Here is a 6,262-nt window from a genome sequence, read left to right on the forward strand (position 1 = left end):
TTTTGCGAACAATGGACAACCGTACCTACAATACGGTCAAAACCAACCATTTACAGTGGGGTAGGACACAACCGTATCAATCATACAGCATCAAATACATTTTGCCGGGATGCAAAGACCAACTGCTCAGGCGATCCCTTCGTATCCTGGGTATGCTTCGCCTAATCTGAGTCAACAGCTGCCATTCGTGGCCACTCTAGAGTTACCCGATTTACATCGGTTGACGAACAATCCGATTTCTTATGCCCCTTGGTGGCCAGCGATTCCTCACAAACTTCCTCCGACATTCCTAAATTCAATGGAAATCCAGGTGAAGACCCGTCGAATCACGTCATGACCTTTCATCTATGGTGTTCATCGAACACTCTGAACGATGATTCGATAAGACTTCGCCTCTTCCAGAGGACATTGACAGGTCCGGCGGTAAATGGTATATAGAATTGCCAAGAACCTCTTTCGACAATTTCAGCTCCTAGCCACGACTTTACTAACCCATTTTCAATTACCTATCAGGTATGAAACAGGAACCTGAGATACTGACAAACTTCAAACAGACGACAGCTACTTCACATAATGATCATATACATGAGTGGCGTCGTCGTCATAGGATGGTGAAAAAATACGTTCCTGATTCAGCTATTAGCGAATGGTTTATAAAGTCATTACTTCCGGCTATAAGAAGATGTGGCCAAGGGGGGGGTTGTAACAAAGGAGCAAGTGATTGCTCAGTGCTCATTATTTAGACTTGGTAATATACTCAGTCTGGCACGCTCTACGACAAAATACCTGATGCCCCAGACCTGATTTTTCAATTCCTCCCGCTCCTAAATCGAATATTGACTCTCATGCGGAGATGGCGTGATTGGCACTGCAAGCGCGAAGTCGAAAAAGGCTTCACCTCAGAAAGCCCGTAAGACTTCAGATCGAAATGCCCATGAAGAGATTCTTGCTTCGGAAGTAAATGCCATATCAGCAGATAAAGGCAAAGAAACCAATCAACCAGGAAGCAAGAAGAAGCAAAACAAAGGGAAGAAGAAGCAACAGGATGATCCGTCACCTGAAAAAACTTCTTCGAACTCTCCTGAGAAGGGAAAAAGAAATGGCCCTGTATGATATGTGATGAAGATCACAAGACATCAGAGTGTCCGTACAAAGCTGAGCTCAAGAGATTCTTTAAAAGTCCAAAGAACCCAGCTGTGTTGACTGACCCGTTTCCCAACTCAGGTCAAAATATGGTTGATAGTGGAAATGCTTCCCCGTCGCAAGTGCTGATGTTATCGATCTCTAAGCAACAGAATGATGCTTTGATTTCGACAAGGAACAAAGATTACGGGAATCCGCAACTGTCAAACGAAAAAGGTAAAGATCAACCTAGTAGTTCGACAACAACTTCGACAGAAGTTGTCCACCCATAATGCCAGAATTAACGATAAAACCACCTAAGGGTGTAGTACACAAGTCGACTTTTAATCCTCGTGCCAGAGCGGCGCAGCATTATAACATAGTAGAAGATTTGGCCCAATCGCCATCCGCTATGTCGACTCTAGAAGTACTACAAAATTGTCCATCCCAAAGGCAGGCATTGTTATCGGCAATAGGGGGGGTTGATCCTAAGGATTCCAATCTTGTGTCCTTTGATCACAAAGGGTATGACCCTCAGTTACCAGCTCAACTAGCTTTCCTTATTCAAGTGAAGGCCCTCAACAAAACTGTTCACAGAACAATTATTGACGAGGGGCATCTACATGTATTATGTCGATGAGCTGCTGGAAAACGCTAGGGTCGCCAACCTTGTCGAGATCTTTGACAACACTAAAGGCTTTCGACGGTAGGACATATACCCCTTACGGTATTCTAAGTAACTTGAAGGTTGAACTAGTGGTGGAAAAACAGTAGAGATTGATGTTGAAGTCATAGATGGAAATCTGGATTACAGCATCCTACTGGGAAGACCATGGATTTATGCCATGGCAGCTGTCGTGTCGACTTATTTTAGGAAGATCGCATTCCCGTTTGAAGGAGGGATTACGGTCGTCGACCAACAGAACTTCCTCCTTAATGGTTCACAAGTTACGGGAAGCATTCCCATGATCCATGAAAGCGACCATTCAATTCAAGATATAGGAGTAGGCTGTTGAAAGACCCCACGATGATGGGGACTTTCTCGCTACCAAATCATATGTACATAGGAAATGTACCATTGGTGGCTACCTGCAACATGATATCTTCCATGAAGGTCGCAAAAGACAAAGTCATCATGGATCGGGCAATGGTCTTGCACCCGAGCCCAATCGAAATATTGTAGCAATCAATGTTTCAGGCATGGGAGGCGAGCCCAAATCAATGCTCGTCAAGCGTTTGGGTAGATAGGTCAGGAGAATGTGGTACCCCTTTGGATCCTTGGTCACGAGTGCATGCAAGTGACGAAGGAATCCTGCAATCAATGTGGATTGAGGGGGCACCATGGGATGATAACCACCATCGTTCCCTTCCTAAGGAAGATACTCAAGGCGACCTGTATCACCCCTCAGTATTTGAATTCCTAACGAATACTGTAAATACGGTGGACTCCGAGAGAAACCTATCCAATATAGAAGAAACTATAGCCATAAATATCTCGACCAAGACAGACATTGTAGAGAATATTTATGTCGGCAAAGGTTGTTCCCCTTCAGAACAAGAAATATATAAAGCTCTTTTCCGCGAATTTAGAGATGTCTTTGCCTGGTCATATGATGAAATGCCAGGCATTGACTCGAGTATCGTTGAACATGAAATTAAGATGTATCCTGATGTCAAACCAGTAAGACAGCGGCTTCGGCAGGTACACCCCAAGAAGGCCACTGCCATTAAAGCGGAAGTTGAGAAACTTCTCCATGCTGGTTTCATCTACCCGGTTCCTCTAACCGATTGGGTATCGAATATTGTCCCTGTTATGAAAAAACAAGGAACAATACGAGTGTGCGTCGATTATAGGGATGTAAATCAAGCCTGTCCAAAGGACAACTACCCTACACCCTTCATCAACCAGATAATTGATGAATGCGCCGGATGTGAAATCTTTTCGTTTATGGACAGATTTTCCGGGTATAATCAAATTAATATCCGCCCACAGGACCAGTCAAAGACTGCATTTATTTGTCCGTGGGGCACATTCGCTTATCGAAAATTACCCTTTGGTTTAAAGAACGCAGGGGCGACGTTTCAGAGAGCAATGAATTATGCTTTCTATGACATCAAGAACATCGTTCAACCTTATCTCGACGATCTTCCGGCTCATTCGCAAAAGCGGACTGATCATCCACAGCATTTAAGAGCGATATTTCTATGATGCCGACACTACAAGATAAGACTCAATCCGCACAAATGTGTGTTTTGCGTCGGTTCTGGTCGTTTACTTGGCTTTATAGTCTCCAAGGATGGGATTCGTCTCGACCCTTGCAAGGTGCAGGCGATCATTAATTTGCCTCCACCTTCGAACTTGCTTCAGATTCAGAAACTCCAAGGGAAAGCAAACTTTCTGAGGAGGTTCATTCCAAATTACGCACAACTTGCTAAAGGTTATACCCGTCTCTTAAAAAAGGATGTACCTTTCATATGGGACCAGGTTGCGCAAGCTTCCTTTGATGCTTTGAAAGAAGCGCTAGTCAAAGCATCATTAATGTACGCCCCAGACTATCAGAGAGACTTTAACCTGTATCTGGCTGCAGCAGATACGACCATTGCGATGGTTTTAGTTCAAGAAGTCGATGGAATTGAACACCCTATATATTATTTAAGTAAAAACTTAAATGATACAGAAAGTAAATATTCTCATGTTGAAAAGCTAGCATTGGCGGCTGTTCAAGCGATACAAAGATTTCGGCATTATGTCCTCTTTAGGAAGACCACCGTATTGTCAGATTGCAACCCCATGACTTATATACTGTCGCGACAGTTGCTTGGGGGCAAATATTCAAAGTGGATAGCTATCCTTCAAGAGTTTGATCTGGAATTTGTTAAATCCAAATCAAAGAAAGCTTTAGTCTTCGCAGAATTATTATGCGATCTCCCATCACCGTCCAACGATGACACTTTCCGAGAATCAATCGTGGACGAAAGTTGTTTCTGATATCAGCAAGTGATGAGTGGTATGGAGATATAATAGTTTATCTCCAAACCCAAAAGTTTCGGCCAAACACCTCTCACTCAGAACAAAAACGCATTCGATACCAAGCAAAAGACTACATGATCGTCGGTGATACGCTTTACCGTCATGGTGTCGATACGGTCCTGAGAAGGTGTCTAACCCATGAGGAGGCCGAAAAATCCCTGAATGAATGTCATTCAGGCACCTGTGGGGGCATCAATCTGGATATGCTACAGCACAAAGAATCTTACGAGTAGGATACTTCTGGCCAAACATGTTCAAAGATTGCATAACCGCAGTTAGAAGTTGCCATGCATGTCAGATTTTTGATAGCAAAACCAGAAGACCCCCCGCTCCCTTACAGCCAATAATAGCTATGGGGCCTTTTGCCAAGTGGGGCATCGATTTCATGCAATGTAACTCCACCTCGACCGGGGGACATGGGTATATTATAGTCGCAGTTGACTATTTTACCAAATGGGTCGAGGCGATGCCTACATTGGATAACACTGGTGAAACAACAGCCCTATTCTTTTTTAATCATGTAGTCGCCAGATTCGGCGTACCACAGGCCATAGTAACAGATCATGGATCGCATTTTCGCAATCACATGATGGCTGAATTAACTGCCAAACTAGGATTGTCTCACGACAGCTCTACTCCGTACTATCCGCAAGCTAACGGACAAGTTGAAGCGATCAACAAGGTCCTGAAGTGCATGTTGCAAAGGATGGTGGGGGTTCACAAAAGAAGATGGCATTTGATCCTGTACTCGGCTTTGTGGGCCTACCGAACATTGGTAAGGAATGCCATTGGGTTCACACCGTTTCAACTGGTGTATGGCCTGGAGGCGATCCTACCAATCCAGTGTGAAATTTCGTCCCTTAAACTCGCAATTGATCTCCTCCCCGGAACCTCGGAAGAAGAAGCTCGTTTCTTGGAATTAATCCAGTTGGATGAAACCCGTCGTGATGCCGCCTTGGCCAACGAAGCCCACAAGAAACGAGTCAAAGCGCAGTTCGACAAAAATGTCAAACCCCGTGTCTTCTCGGAAGGTGATTTGGTCTTGCTTTATGACCAAGAATCCGATAAATTGGGAGCCGGGAAATTCAAGTCCTTATGGATGGGCCCTTATATTGTTAAAAGTGTGTTAGCAAAAGGTGCCTACGAGTTGGTAGATTATGACGGAGTTCCACTGGCGCAACCCAGTAACGGGTTGTACCTTAAACGTTACTATGCCTAATAGTAACCTGTATGCTTTTGTTACATTTTTGTTTTCGCTAAAGCGTTTGTTCCGGTTTAGGTAATCCGGTTTTTACACTTATTGCAGATGTCAAATCCATTGGAACCGTGGGTTGGATATGCTGACGGAGCGAGTCATAGTTCGAGGAACCTATCCTCTACAACATGGGCCATTTTTGACCCAAGCGGCGAGTTAGTGAGTTTCAGGGGGGTATGTATTGGTCAATCAACAAATAATATCGCTGAGTATAGCGCGTTGATAGAGCTCCTCTCTGATGCCATCACCCATGGCATATGCCGGCTAGTCGTCAGGCTAGACTCACTGCTCGTGGTACTACAGCTCAATGGTACCTACTCTGTCCGAAATCCAGCTATTTATCGCAAGTTCCTAAGAGTTAAAATCTTGGAAAGACAGTTTGATTTTATCCAATATCAACACATTTCCAGAAACTTAAACACATTAACCGACTCATTAGCAAACTATGTGTTAGATAGACATTTGCAAAATTGATAAAAGGAGAAGCATCATCGATGTTTCATACATGGATCACATAAAAACTGGAATAAACCCCGAAAATCAAAAATATATATAATTGTTTACGGTTTACATATAATGTTCTGTAATCAAGACAAAATCAGTCATACGACCCCAAAACTCAAAAATGGGCTGGGGGCACCCTAGCCTAGTGATGCTCATGATAACATGCCATGGCCTGTGCGATCATGTGCAGAAGACGAGACCATCGTCTAGGAACACCAGCAGTATGTCGCTGCAATCGTAGAGGCAACTCATCGATCCGTACATCCGGAATCCCAAGGGTAAGACCCTCGACCTGTTCCTGCACAGCTGCAAGAGTCTCGGCCAAGTCAAGGTCATGGAGAATAGCTCTC

This window comes from Pinus tabuliformis, chromosome 3_2 (assembly GCF_031772625.1).
Source record: "Pinus tabuliformis cultivar Carrire ecotype Pingquan chromosome 3_2, CPIR1, whole genome shotgun sequence".
Classification (NCBI taxonomy): Eukaryota; Viridiplantae; Streptophyta; class Pinopsida; order Pinales; family Pinaceae; genus Pinus; species Pinus tabuliformis.